The following is a 16,363-nucleotide window of genomic DNA, read 5'->3' as shown; positions in this document are numbered from 1 at the left end:
CCATCCTCACCACCGTAGACAACCTCCCAGCTCGCCGCCCGTTGAGCTCTCAGTCCCTCGGTGAGCCTCTGCTTCGCAAGCTACTATTTTTGTTTTTACGTAACAGTCCTTCTTTGTTTTCAACGGGCAAAGTTTCTAATGAAGCTTGGGTATTATATTGTTTGATTAAATGAAATTACATTATTACCCTTTTGAGCTACAGATTGCGTTAGGTGTTTTAAACTTTTAATATGAGTTAGCAATCTCTAATATATTTATGTTTACAGAGATAATTTAAGTAATTTAAATTGGTATTAAGTATGGTTTTCTTTCAAAAGTAAACAATAATGTTGTAATTTTATCATGATCTAGTCTATTAAATAATTGTTGTTTTATAAATTCAAAATATTTTGGTATAATTACTCTTTTTAGTATTAAATTTGATAGTTTGATTTTTTTTTCGTAAATAAGTTAGAATTTAATGTTTTAGTCAGAGTTATTAAGTTGGATATTGATAAGTTTAGAAAGTGATGTTGGTATTTTAGGAATAATGAGAATTTTGGATTTTGAGGAATTAAAAATAGGTTATTTTAGAAGTTAGGCTTAAGTATCGAAATACGAGATTGAATAGAAGTTTATGAAAATTTACGTGATTATTTTATAGGTGACAATTAAGTTTGTTCGGCATTTTTGAGGAAATTTTTGAAAAGCTAAGCAGTCCAGGTAAGCGGGGTTCATATACTAGTTTTGCATAAAAGAAATGAAATGAGGTTGACTTTGAAAATAAGCATGTTTGTTTTTGAAAAGAACTCTGAAGACGACCTCAGATGTTTATTCTGCATATGCATAAATTCTATATAAGAGAAAATATTTTATGTCATGACTGGTGTAGACATGAGCTAATTTTGTGCATTTTATTCTGAACTATACAAAAAAGCGAATGTGAAAATCTAAAAGTTTTTGGTCATGAATAAATAAAAATATTTTTATTTTGTTTATTGCAAACATGTGAGATGATCTGAAGCTATTTAGTATTTTGTTTGATATGATGTGTCATCTGAAAATCTTGGCATGAATTTCTGATTCTGTATTCTGATTAAGTCTGATTTTGATGTTCTGCTTGGTTTCCGTTACGGCCCAAACACGGGTTATAATAGTGGATACGGCCTAACCACGGGTAATAATAGTGGATACGGCCCAACCACGGGTTATAATAGTGGATACGGCTCTACCACGGGTATAATGGTGGTTTATAACCCTACCATGGGGGTTAAACATGGTATCTGTCCCGATGTGATGTTCTGATATTATAAAGATGAGGTCTTAGATTCTGACATGCCAAAAGATTTTTGAGTAAGAAATTTATTTGAAAGCTTTGCTCTGAAATTTTTGATAACATGCTTTGATTATGCATTCTGAAAGTAACTATTTTGTACTGCCTTCTGAATTCTGAAAATGCTCATGTTTACACACTAGTATATATTTTCTGCTTACCGAGTTGTTGATAACTCACCCCCTTATCTCCATAATATTTTTCAGATAATTTCGATGCATCAGCTGGAAGTCAGGAATAGGGAATGCTTTCAAGTTTTGTTGATCATAGAGAACTAAGTGCCTTAGGGTACAATGACTTTTTGGAGAGTATTTTGGTAGTGTTAATATTTTGTGTTGCTTTGATATTTTGAGTAAGGAATATTTCTAGTCTTTGTGGAAATGTTAATGTATATATTGAGGTACTTCTAAGGTGCCCTTGTATAGGAACATGGATAATTGTGTTGAACGAATATGTTAAAATGTTAAGGAGACTCTGGGTTATTTTTAAAAGTGTTATTGAAGATGATTTTTAGATAACATGAGTTAACTCTCCGGACCCTCGGAGATGGAGCGTTACATGTCTAATCTATTATGTCGTTTAGAATTTTGATTTTGAGAAATGTTGATGGTTGCATTGCATGTGCATATCCGATGTGCCATTTTAAATTTTTATCGTGGGAAATGCTGATGTTTGCATGCGCTAGTCATGCTGTGTAGCAAACAGGCTTACATATTAGGAATCTATGCAGAGTTCCTAATTTATATAGACATTTTGGACTAGATCCGAGATAGATGATTCATGACCAAAATTCACCCATCTCAGATATGCTAAAAGCATTCTGCGCTCTGGCGAGATTACCGAATGGTGGTATGACTTGCAGCCCACCTCTAGTAAAGATGTTAAGCTAGCTGCAAAATGCAAATATTCTAGTGTCAGTGACAACATCCAATTGACGTTGGCATTATATGTAGTAGACATTATTCATGTTCCAAGAACAAGATTTTTATTTACTTAAAAAAGAAAAAACAGAAAAAGCTAGGAGAAGAAAAGGAAGTGTAGCTTTACTTTACAAGAAGTATTATATGCATAAAAAGATTTTATAAGAGTAAATTTACAAATTAACGTAGTTTCATATGATATATTATATTTATTTTAAAATTATATTAATTTGTGAATTTATTTTTATAAAATCTATTTGTAAATTTTTCTTGCTTTATTGCTCTCATAGACAAAATTATATTAACTTAGAGACTCAATGGTCAATGCCGCTTGTTCAGTATTGTTCGCAAACACCAACCCAACGAGTTTTCAAGCCCAGTCATGTTTGGGTTGGACCTTCCCTCTCACTTGATCTTGCCTCGCATGTACTAATCAATGGACGGAATTCTAAAATCGAGCCTCTCCTCTGAATTTGAACAAAATATCATAACAAAGGAGCCGGACTTGAACTTGAATAGGGGTGAGATTCAGCCGGTCTAGACCGGAGAAACTTACCGGACCGGACTGAATCGAATTGGTCACGTCCAATCCGGTCTAAGAGTTTTTCACCCCGGATTGAACCGAATAAAAATTAAAAAAATATAAATATATTTTATTATTTATATATATTATTTATATAAATAATTGTATATAATTAATTATTAATATATCACAAGTATTATATTCTTTAATGTATAACTATAATATATAGTACTAATATATATTAATATATTAACAAATTATAAGAGTTATAGTATAAATTATACTATATGTATAAATTTATAATAGTATTAATATAATTAACTTAATATGTTAGTATTAAATCACTATAGCTACATAGAGCATTATTTAATATAGTATTATTAGTGTATTACCAATTTATCACTAACATATAGTATATTAGTAATACTACTAGTCTAGTTATTAGTTATAGTATTGGTACTAAGTCTATAACTATATATATTTAGAACAATGTATTATTATATTCTTTAATGTATAAATATAATATATAATACTAGTATATATTAATAATTGTACAATTTATTATGTAATTTTCATTTAATAAGTCACTTAATTTTAATTTAATATTTTAAATAAATTTTTTTATTAATCGATTTTAAAATGAGAAGAAGGTTGGACCGAATGGACTGATCAGACCGAACCGTCCCGAATGGGGCCAGACTGGATCGATCCTTAGGCTGTTCGATCTGGTCCAGGGTGGAAAAACCCTGGACTGAATAGGTCCAGTCCGGTCCACAAAACCTCCTGGGATCGGACTGAACTCACTCCTAAACTTGAGCCCATTGAATCATAGCTTGTACAATGGCACAAGTTTTTCCTTGCATTTACTGATTAGCTAGCTAAAAAGTAGACGAAAAGCACGTTGAAAAACAACAATGTCCGTTACCGACAATTAATCACATTAGAATAAGTTGAAGAGGGTAACGAATCAACGATGTCCCCACTAGAACCTTGGAACTTTGCTAATTGCTTTGGTTCTGGGCGTGACAGCATTGACGTCCATTCCACATCCGATGGAGATTGCTTCACATCTTTACACTTGCCATGTGATTGCCTGCCCTCGCGCACTTCTTCGCTTGTTATTTCGTCAAACCCACAACCCTCTGTTTTTTACTCCTTTTCTTTTCAATTTATATATTCATTTCTCTCTTGCACTCCACACCCCACTCCACGCAAGCCACGCTCCATTACACTCAGAAAATTCTCCCTTCCCCTTTTGATATCCGATCCATTAACCTAATCGTTTACAAAGCCTGCACCTATCGATCTTTTTCTTGTGCGACTATGTAATTTTATCTACTACTTTAACTTGGTTAAATTTTTTTTCCCTTAGGCTCCATTTGAATTTAGAGATGAGTTGGGATGATTTGAGATGAGTTGAATAAAATATTATTAGAATATTATTTTTTAATCTTATTATTATTTTAGGATTTGAAAAAGTTGAATTGTTTATTATATTTTGTGTGAGAATTTGGAAAAGTTGTAATGATGAGAAGAGATGAGATAAGTTGAGATGAGTTGAGATGAGTTTTCAATCCAAACCGGGGCTTAATCCTCGCCCACTTCATTATTTTTCTTAATTATTTGTTTTTGTTGGTTTTCTCGGCGACTAATCGAATTAGGGTTACTGTTACACAACAGATCTACGAGTAGTGAAAATGGATGAGAAATTTTGGAAAATATGATGGACGACTATCATATTGTATTGAACTAATAGTAAAAAATACTCTTTTTCGAGGGAGAGCTCCTCCAAATAGTCTGACAACACAAGAAAATTCTAGATGAAACAATAACTATCTGCTTATAGGAATTATAGAGCAAATGTATGAAATTATAACTATCCTTATACTAAGGCCCATGGCCCATACAGGAAATACTCGAATTAAACATAAGCAGCTGGCCCATCTTATTCCTTCATTAAACCCAGCTCCGTAGTTCGCTCCTAGCCCATCTGGCCCTTTCTGCACCTTAGCTTCTAGGGTCTTCTCCACACGAGTTCCCCATTCCTGAATACCACTTCCGAATTCTAAACCTTTAGTGTCGTTAGTGTCGCGCCCCTCACTTCCATCGTCCTCCATAGGCATGTAACAGAGCCCTCTTCTTTAGAATACCTAGCCCACAAGGTGAGGGAATGATTCACACAAGTGGTGGTAGGATTCCCATGATGCCTCTTCTGCCGGTTGCCCCTACCAACGAACCAGTAACTCCACCACAGGTCTATTCTTCACCTTCTTCATTCTTTTAGTTAAAATTTCTTCTGGCTCTAGTTTAAAAACCCCCTTGAGTTGACAGGTGGTAGTGTAGGAAAAGGACTGACCTTTTTCCCTAATTTTTTTCTTTAATAGTGAAACATGGAACACATTATGGATATGAGCTATGGGTGGAGGTTGAATCTAGTAAGCCGCCTCTCCAATTTTTCACTCCACTTGAAAGGGGTCATAGTATCTGAGTGAAAGTTTGAGATTTTGCCGTTGCTGGACTGAGGCCTGGCGATATGGTTGCAACCTCAAATAGACCCAATCACCTACCTGGTACTGTAACTCCTTTCTCTTCAAGTCTACCTTTTTTTTCATTCTTTCCTGAACACTAACTAGATTTTGTTTTAGCAGGTGCCACAGTATGTCACGCTCCTGTAAGGTAATGCTCACTTCCTCTACCTTGGCTATTTGTGAATTGTAGTTCATTAATCTAGGGGATTTAAACTTGTAGAGGGCCTCAAAGGGAGTCATTTTGGTGGTTGCATGCTGTTTAGAGTTGTAGCACAACTCGGCTAGGGCAATCCAATTTGACCAGACTTTAGGAGTATCACTGACATAACTCCTAAATAGTTCTCGACCCACTTATTTACAGCCTTAGTCTGCCCATCTGTTTGAGGGTGGTAGGCAGTGCTGAAGGCTAGTTGGACTCCCTGCAAAGCAAATAATTTCCTCCAAAATTTGCTAGTAAATGTGGGATCTCTGTCTGAGATGATGGAGTTAGGCAACCCATGGAGTTTGAAAATGTGTTTTAGAAATTGATGGGCTATCACCTTGGCTGTGTAGGGGTGTGAGATGGGTACAAGGTGGGCGTATTTAGTGAATCTGTCCACCACCAAGCATAGAGCATTGAATCCCCAGATGTGGGTAATCCTTCAACAAAATTCATAGTTATCTCGGACCATGGTTTTGAGGGTATAGGCAGGGGTTGTAATAGCTCATCGGGGAGTGTATTATCAACCTTGACTGTCTGACGCACTTCACAATCCCTAAAAAATATTCTCAAATCCTTTTTCTAACCTGGCCAGTAGAAGTCCCTTTTGAGTCTGTGGCTTGTCTTGTCAAAGCCCAAGTGGCCCCCCATGGGGTTGCTGTGCACCAATTGTAACAGTTTAGTGATCATGGTGGGGTTAGCAGGTACATACATCCTATTTTAGTATAACAAAATGCCATTTTTTTTAGTAGTGCTGGGGTAAACTCCCCTCTCGATGTTTCTGCCATAACCCTTATGTTACCTCATCCGTATCATAAAGAGACTTGATTTCAGTCATCCAATCCCAACTAGGAATAGAAATCATAGCTATTGTAGTCTCTGTTGTAGTCTCCCTTTAGGAAAGTGCATTTGCCACTAGGTTTTCTTTTCCTTTCTTATACTCCACAATAAAATCATAACTCATAAGTTTGGAGATCCACTTTTGCTGCATAGCTGTTCCTACCCTTTGGTCTAGTAAGACCTTAAGACTTTGGTGGTCTTTTGTTTTGACCACAAAGGATTGGCCCAACAAATAAGGTCGCCACTTTTGAACTGCTGAAACTAGTGCCAATAATTTTTTCTCATAAGTGGACATATTTAATGCCCTCCCTTTTAAAAGTGCTTGATTGAAAAATGCAAGGGGTTTACCTTCTTGCATTAAAATGGCCCTAATGGCCTCCCCGGACGTATCACATTCTATAATGAAGGGTAGTTGAAAATTAGGTAAGGTCAAGACAGAAGGTTGAGTTATGGTTGTTTTGAGCTTTTCAAAAGCATCGTGGGCCCTTTCATTCCACTTGAACCCATCTTTTCTCAACAACCCAGTCAAACTAGCAGCAATGGCTTTGTACACTTTCACAAACCTCCTATAATAACCAGTGAGGCCTAAAAAAACCTCTTAAAGCCTTAATGGATTTTGGGACTGGCCACTCCAGCGTGGCTTTTAGCATCTCAGGGTTAGCCCTAATGCCCTGGCCAGATATTAAATGGCCTAAATAAGCAATCTCCTCACAGCTAAAGCAGTCCTTGCTCATTTTGGCAAAAAGCTGATTTTGCCTTAAAAGATCAAAAGTCACCCTTAGGTGTGTTAAGTGAGTTTCAGCATCCCTGCTATAGATCAAAATGTCGTAACAAAAACCAAAATGAAACGTCTAAGATGAGGTTTAAAAACCTGGTTCATGGGGCTTTGAAATGTCAAGGGTGCATTGGTCAAGCCAAATGGCATGACTAGGAACTCGTAGTGCCCTTCATGAGTTCTGAACGTAGTCTTCGGCACATCTTCTACTTTCACCCTGATTTGATGGTAGCCCAACCTCAAATCAAGCTTAGAAAATTTTTTGGCCCCATGTAGCTCATCCATCAACTCCTCCACTACGGGTATAGGATATTTATCCTTGATAGTGACACTGTTTAGCACCCTATAGTCCACACACAATCTCCATGTCCCATCTGCTTTTCTCACCAATAAGACGGGTGAGAAATAAGGACTTTGACTAGGACGAATGACCCCCGAATCCAGTATTCCTTTATTATTTTTTTCAATCTCATCCTTCTGAAAACAGGGGTATTGATAAGGACATACTGAAATGAGTCTAGTGTCAGGCTGCAGGTTGATAGAATGGTCTTGGGTTTAATTAGAGGGAAGGCCATTTGGAAAAGAAAAATTATCTGGGTACTGATTTAGTAGTTGTTGTATGGGCTCAGGTAAGGTTGGTGTTTGAGTGATTGAGTTCTTTTCAATTAACTGAAGTAAAATGCCTTTGTTCTCCCGATGATTGGATCTATTTACATACCCCTCCTCAATCCAATAGTTGAAGGAAAATTGCATTGCCAATTCCTTAAAGTTCCATAGGATAAAGCCTAGCCCTTGAAGCCATTGCACCCCTAAAACCATGTCACATCCCGCCAGAACCAATAAATACAAATCCATGTTAAAAATCTGCTCCTGAATCATGACATTGACCCCTACCACTTTTCCCTATCTTTCCACCAGTTCTCCATTTGCCACTTTAACCTTCACTCTCTCATTTGTTGTGACTGGCAACTGTACCTTGGCAAGTAAAATTGGGTCCAAAAAATTATGCGTACTCCCCGAGTCAATCAGTATTGCGACCCCTTGACTGCCAATCCTCCCCTTGATACGCATTGTTTTTGGGTTGAGTAAGCCTGTGATAACATGCAGGGAAATTTCAAGACACTTCCCAACCTTATCTAGCCCTACCCCACCTTCTTGATCAGTCCATGTTCCTGAATCTTCCTCAATAGTCTCCACTTCTTCAACTACTTCTTCAATTAAGTATAATGTTGGGCTTTGACAACGATGTCCAAGTCTCCACTTAGACACACAGTGATAACATAAGCCATTCTCTCTTCTATCATTCATTTGATTATTACTAATTTTCTGCACAGGTACTACAGCCCTTCCTGAGTTTTTGGGGTCATGGTTTTGAGGGTTTGGTTGGATTTTGAGTGAGGCTAGTTCATGGTGATAGTTGGTGTGGTTTCAGGTTAGGAGTTTTTTATGGAGGGAAACGTGTTCTTCTTGTATTTTGGCAAGGCTATAGGTTGAGGTAAGGTTGTTTGGATTGAACATACGCACTGGTAGTCGTATTTCATCCCTTAGGCCACTTAGGAAACAACTTAATTTGTACTGTTCCAATAGACTTCTAAGTCTATTATAAAAGGGCTTCAAAGTGAGCCTTGTATTCTTCCACAATCCCAACTTGTTTCAGCCTAGTCAATTGTTCCATGGGTTCATCATAACTGCTGGGCCCAAATCTAAACAACAATGCTCTCACAAACCCATCCTAATCAAAAATCAAACCAGATTCATCTAAGTCTTGAAACCATACTAGGGTCTTGCCCTCCATATGGAAAGAAACTAGTCTCAAATGTTGATGTGGTAAAGTATTATGGAATTTAAAGAATTGATTCACCTTATACAGCCGCTCATGCGGTTCTTCACCATGAAAAGTAGGAAAATCTAGTCGCACTGCTATTGGAAGTATTTCCCCTATGTGTGGAGTCATCTGACCTTGTTTATATGCTTCTTTATGACTGCCAGATCTACCTAACCTATGCTTGTTGTTTATGTGCAGATATGTCGCAATGGAGGCAAACTGTTGCATCATGCCTTCCATTTGCTGCCTCATTGCTTGTAACTCCACTCCAATAGTAGAAAATTGAGATTTTGACTGTTTGATGTGAGCCTTAGTAGTCTTCTTGAAGGCTTGAAGTCCTTCTTGAAAATCACTCAATCTCGTGCCATCAGCCATGGAAGCAGGGGAGGAACCCGTCTCTAGATACCACTTGTTACGTTACAAATCAATGAGTAGTAAAAATGGATGGAAAATTCTGGAAAATATGATGGATAACTATAATATTGTATTGAATTGATCGTGAAAAATACTCTTCTTTGAGGGAGAGCTCCTCCAAATAGTCTAACAACATAGAAAAATTCTAAATGAAACAATAACTATCTGCTTACATGAATTATAAAGCAAATGTATGAAATTACTTAACTATTCTTATACTAAGGCCTATGGCCCATACAGGAAATACTCAAATTAAACATAAGTAGTTGGCCCATCTTATTCCTTCATTAAGCCTAGCTCTGTAGTTCGCTCCTAACCCATCTGGCCCTTTCTGCACCTTAGCTTCTAGGGATTTCTACACACGAGCTCCCCATTCCCGAATACCACTTCTGAAGTCTGAACCTTTAGTGTCTTCTCCCCTCACTTCCATCGTCCTCCATAGGAATGTAACAGTTACTTTGATTCGCAGGATTTTCGTACTAATTGGCAGTGAGTTTGGGGTTGTGATTGGAGTTTTTTTTAGTGATGACGTCACTGGAGTGGTAGTGAGACCGTTCTCTATATCTGGATCTTGTAACTATCATCTCGTCATTGACCATGGAAAATCGTAGTGACTCAGAAATGAGTCCACATTTGAGGTTCTTCCATTTATGATTATGATTATTATTTTTTCATCCAGATTCCTTTGCTACTTGTAGCTAAGTTGCTTCGTTTGCTGTCACTAAATCTCAATTTAAGCAATGTCTTGAAACTTTAGAATTTCATGGATTTGAATGATTAATTGTCGCAGCAGCATTATGAAGGTTATCACTAACTTTCAAGGACCATAATAATGCCATATCTAATCCTAAGTAAAGCATTTAAGATTTCAAGGCTTAGTTGTCAGTTTTTAATTTTGGTGTACCGTGTTCAAAATAGTTTATACAAGTTTGAGGTGATAAGAGTAAGATGTACTTTCTTTATGAAGCCCGTACAGATCTTTTTCTCAACTGCACGTGGTCAATTATATGTTTCTTAATTAAATTGGTTGTTATGTTTATGACTAATGAACAAATTATGTAATGATACAAAGAAGACCCAAACCATATCTGGGTCTATACTAAAAAAAGGACCAGTCAATGTTGCAATTAGAATAGTGTGGGATCCCATTTACCACCTTTATATACACAATCTAAGATATTACAATCCCGGTGACTCAATTTCTAAATTGTAACAACTTCATGAAGGCCCAAACCACATCTAAATCCATACTTCGATGGAACTAATTAATGTTGCAATAGGAGTCCCTTGGAATCATTATAAAGGGTTTGAACTTCTCCATTCGGAACAATGTGGGATCCCATTTACCACCTTCTTATATAGAATCCAGAGTTTTACAAGTTATAATTCAACTGAACCATGTATATGATATATCCAAGTCTGAATGTCCTCTTGGCAATAGAGCAGTGCTCATGTTTATGCCATTTTTGTGTGAAAGTGAATTTAATCGTGTTAATGAGATGGTTGTGTATGATATTGATCAGACATTGTTTTTAACAAATAGTTTTGCCACATATAAGATATTTTCTCATTGTGCCAGTTGTAAACTTTGTACCATCGCCTATTTAGTTTTTCTGCAGCCTTATCATATGGGATTGCTTCAATGGTGATGGTTTTTATCAATAAGGCCATACTTATTCAATATGCGCACTCAATAGCCCTCCTCACTTTGCAGGTATGACTTTGTGAAAGTAAAATAGTGCACTTGCTCTTTCACTAAATTTGTGATGGTTTTGTGACTGTTAATAGTGAATTTTGTTTGTTGTTCTTCATTATCTTAGCAATTGGCAACCACCTTGCTTATACACTTGGGTCAAAGAATGGGATACACAAAATCCGGATCTATAGATATGTTGACAGCTAGAAAGCTTCTTCCAATTTCACTATTTTACAATGCTAACATGGCATTTGCATTGGTGAGTTTAAAAGGAGTTAATATTATGATGTATATCGCAATAAAAAGACTCACGCCACTTGTAGTCTTGGTTGCTGGATTATTTTCTGGAAAAAGGGAGACCTATGACACATGTCTGTGATGATGCTCTTATTTTATATATGCAAAGTTGCTTTTCATGGATTGATTATAGAGTTTTACTTCATGAAAGATTTCTGTCCTATTAGTTTGGTAGGCGGGATTTATAAAATTATTTCTAAGGTGTTAGCTAATTGTATGAGTTTGGTGATGGATAAAATTATTTCTAAACCTCAAAATGCTTTTGTTCGGGGTCGGCAAATATTGGATTCAGTTTTGGTTGCAAATGAGTGATTGGACAGCCAAATGAGGGAAGGTATTCCGGGGGTTTTTTGCAAGTTGGACATGGAAAAGGAATATGACTACGTGTGTTGGGATTTTCCTTTTTATATGCTGAGAAGATGTGGCTTCGAAGATTGGTGGTGTGGATGGGTTAAATACTGTGTTTCGACCGCTCGGTTTTCTATTTTAGTTAATGGCAACTCTTGCGGATTTTTTCAGAGTTCGACAAGGGGATCCGTTAGCACCTTTTCTTTTCGTTATAGTTATAAAGGTGTTGAGTCGCTTGGTGGAGGATGTTGTAGGGGAGGTTTTCTTGCTGGTTTCTAAGTGGGAAACAACAATAATGGTGCTTTATCCATTTCTCACTTATTGTTTGCAGATGATACACTTATTTTTTTTTTTTGTGTGGTGCTGATAGTGGACAGATTCAAGCTTTAAGGGCTATTCTATTGTGTTTTGAAGCTGTTTTGGGCCTTAAGGTGAACTTGGAAAAGTCAGAATTGGTTCCGGTGGGGGATGTGGAGAATATTAACCTTCTAGAAGAATTTTTGGGCTGCAAAGTTGCTTCCCTTCCAATGAAATATCTAGGGCCATTGGGGGCATCTTTCAAAGAAAAGAATATTTTGAATGGTGTTGTAGAAAAGGTTGAGAAAAGATTGTCAATTTGGAAGTGGCTATATCTAACCAGGGGGGTGATTAATCCTTATTAAAAGTACCATTTCCAATCTCCCTACATATTTTCTTTATTTTGACGGTTGATAATTTAAGGAAACGTGGGATGATTATAATAGAGTGGTGTTTCATGTGTAAGAAATCAAGTGAATTGATTGATCATCTACTTCTACATTGTGAGATGGCAAGGGAGTTATGGGTTGACATTTTTAGTAGAGCTGGGTTGATTGGGTTATGCCAAAGAGTGTGGTGGAGCTTCTAGCATGTTGGAATAGGCATCATAATAGTTCTCAACTAGCACCGGCATGGAGGATGATTTCTTTGTGCTTAATGTGGTGTTTATGGATGGAAAAGAATGAGAGGTGCTTCAACAACAAGGAGCGAGATGTGGAGGAAATCTGGAATTTTTGTGTCTTCTTTGGTTCAGTGGTTTTATGCTATTGTACTAAAGAGAGGGAATGTTCATGAGTTTTTGTTTTCTTTTCAGCTTTATAGAATGTAATTAGGTGTCTCTTTTGTATACTTCCTTTGTATATGGACTTCGCCTAGTTTCATTTGATCAATAAAGTTTCTTATTTATAAAAAAAAAAAAAAAAAAAAAAAAAAAAAAAAAAAAAAAAAAATCTTTTCCAGCATGCCAATTGTATTTTGGTTTAACTTCATGTTAACATTGTAGAGTAGGTGTTTTTAACTTGTTCCTTTTATTTTGGTGTCTAAAGTTAGTTGCTTAGTTAAAGTTGAAATTGCAGTCTAAAGCTTGAGTGGACAGTACAAACAACAAAGATTTCTTGATGTGATCTACAGTGGACAGTACTTAATATTTCAATTAGTGGTGAACACTAGTGATATCATGATATGTAGTATATGCGCCATAGAATGACTCCTATATTAATAAGCATGGGCTTAAATTCCTTTGAGGAGATTATAAGTTTGTGACACTCAGGTATCATATCCTGAACAAAATCTTTTTTTGATAAGTTCCTGAATAAAATCTAACCCATGGGAGTAGCATGCAGACAATATATTTGTCCCAATCCAAGGATATCATAATTATTGCTATGTTATCATCTTAAAGGTGAAATCATGATTGAAAGAGCGCCTTGCCCAACTAGTTAACATTTAGGAAAGTTCAATTATAGTTGGGTCCTTTGAAATTTAGGTGCTTTAAAGGAGCTCGTATGTTAGATTTGTAGGCTCTAACTAAAAAGTTGTTTTAAGTGCAGTGGTTTTTCCTGGAATCTTTGATAAGTATTATGTTAAACTAGCAGAATAATCTTCATGACTATTATCTTCAATTAGTAAGTTCTAATTTGTCGTGGCTTCTTTATTAAATTTCAAGTGTCTCTGATCGACGAAAAGCTGCATGTGTTACCATTGTGCTTCAGAAGATTGTGGGTGAGAAGGAACTTGCAGGTAGTAAGGTTAGGATGCTCTGAAGTTGAGCAGGGGCCAAATGGAGAAAATCCAGCACATCATGAACTGAATGACAGAAGGGGAGCCGAAGGCCACTCTAGAACATGCTCTAATATAGGGCCACTTTCATGGTATAACCCTTGGAGTCTACCGCCCCTTCATGGAGCTCAGGCACCAGGAACTCGACAATGCCAGGTACCTTGTAGGTTGACTTCAGCTACTCCAACTCACCTGAAGTCAACGCCGACTGCCAAGAACGACCATCAAACCGTTGGGACTTAGTGCGAACCTCGGGAGGGTCGATACCCCTTGGGGTTCGGGAGGCGCCGAGAGGATTAACATAGTTGGAGTTTCGGGGAGTAGCACGAGAAGGGTTCTTGGGAGCCATGAGAATATGAAGATAGAGGAAACAGAGGGAGGAAACAGAGGCAAGAAACACATAGAAGATGGAAAGGACGGAAAACACAGAACATGCAAAGGATTCCGATAAGGGAGACAATGGCAAAGAGTGCAAGTAGGCCCCAAATGACGTAGGGGTCGAGGCTTAAATAGGCCCCCGCGACGGTTGGGATCCCAGATCGTAGGAACGCACGCGCCCCACGAGACCAGCAAGACGGTCACGAATCCCGCAGTGCGTATTGAACGATATAACGTGGGAAAGGAAGAGCCACCTGACACCATTAATGCGAGTGAAACCAAGCCAACATGGATACTTAAAAAGAGGGATCATTCATAGGGGAGTTGTTAATAGAGAGTGGCATTTGTGTGTCTGAACATTGGGACAGTAATGAGTAAATATGTGATGATTTTTTTAGGAAATCCCTAACGAAAAATGCACACTCTTCCTGGTAAAACTACAAGAGAGGAAAAGGTGATTGACTCTTTTCTTCAAAGATATGCTGCTTCCTAGTCGAGCTGTCTTGTAGGAATCCGACGTTGATTTTTGATTGAAATGTCTGCTTCTTGCTCCTTCTCTTCAATAAGAATACGAGAAGAGGAATAACTGCCCATTTCAAAGGCATGGAAGTTCAACAGACATAACCACATAAAGGAAGGAACAAGAAGAGAAGGGTGAAAATAAATTCCCACCGAACTAGTCCGATACGAATTAGCAGGGTAACTTTAAGGAAATTTTCCTTCCTCTAGGCCCATGAAGAACCACGAGGGGCCTAACCCGACCCAATGATCATTTTCTAAGGGAGTCCCTGCACCCGTTTGGAATACCTGACCCACAAGCTAAAGAAATCTTTCAAGCAACCCCCACGCGGGAAATATGAATGACAGGGATAGATGGGAGTCAATGCCTTGGCACCCCCAGTGACAGCTAATACTCAAGGATCTATACCTACAAGTGATCAGGAAACGCGGATGGCTCTTGATTCCCTATCAAAGGGTATGGAGGAATGCTGTGCCTACCAGGCTCCACGCCAAATTAAATGATCCTGACAACTCAGTAGAAACAATGAGAACTCCTTGACAAGGAGGACGAGATCTCTCCAACAACCTTGTATAAAAGGCAACCCCCTAGGTACGAAGAAGTCTCTCTAAGCTCTCGCACTCTAGCACAAACTACTAAGAAGATTTACTGACTTAAGCATTAGAAGCTCCCCGGCCACCACCGAGCCCCCTACATTTTTTTGAAAGTGTAGGTATAAAGGCCCAGACCCGAGTTATTGAAACCAGGCTCAAAGATGTATGAAACACAACGTTATATAGACTAAGTGATTAAAATGATTATTTTAATAGTTTAGATATAGGAATAGATAATACAATGTGGGTTGTATTTGAAATAGGTTACACAAAATAGAAAAAAGTGACTTTTTATCGTTAAATTTACTAAATTTTTGTAATTTGACAACCTGTCGATGACTGCTATTTGTAGATGCTTGTTTTTAAGATGACGATTCTTTTAAAAAATTTCAATTGAGATCAAATGTAATAACATTAAGCCATTTCTATTTATAGGATAGTTTTTAATAATTATTATTTTAGATTCAATATTCTCATAACATTGAGATGTAAATAACACATTCACGTTTTGATTTACGGGAAACATTTCAATTTCAGCAGAAATTTTGAAGTTTTGACTTGTACATTCCTCTTGCAGCCCAAGGAGCTAACACGAAATCGAACATAATGAATGGAGCATTGCTTTTAAGAATTAAGGAAGATTTTGGAAAGAATTTTACTATGTATAAGTACGTTTGCGTATCAATCTGTATATTAATATTGTTATTTTTATATTCTAAATTTAAATTAATATTATTTTTAATAAAATTTACTTTCTAATCAATCATATTTAATAAATATACGTATTAGTGTACAAAATTACTTCCAGTTAAATTTTTTGCTTTGGCAAAATCTTGAAACCAAGACACGGACGATTACTCAAAGGAAAGTTGGGGGGGTGTGTCGATCCAGCCACTAGTAGGGCCCGCCAGCTGGTCATCCGGCGGGAAGGGGTCAATCACAATTTTTATATTTTGAAAAATAAGTTATTATAATTTTCATTTTCATTTTCAAAAATACGGGGAAAAAAACAGTTTTTATTTATAGACTGCCACGTGTCTTCCGTTTAGTATAATGGAGGAAATTTGTCAAAACATAAGCTGGTATTTATTAAAAATAAAAATAAAACAACTGATCAAG

Source organism: Juglans microcarpa x Juglans regia, chromosome 1D, assembly GCF_004785595.1.
Source record: "Juglans microcarpa x Juglans regia isolate MS1-56 chromosome 1D, Jm3101_v1.0, whole genome shotgun sequence".
Taxonomy (NCBI): Eukaryota; Viridiplantae; Streptophyta; class Magnoliopsida; order Fagales; family Juglandaceae; genus Juglans; species Juglans microcarpa x Juglans regia.
This window is presented reverse-complemented; position numbering follows the sequence as displayed.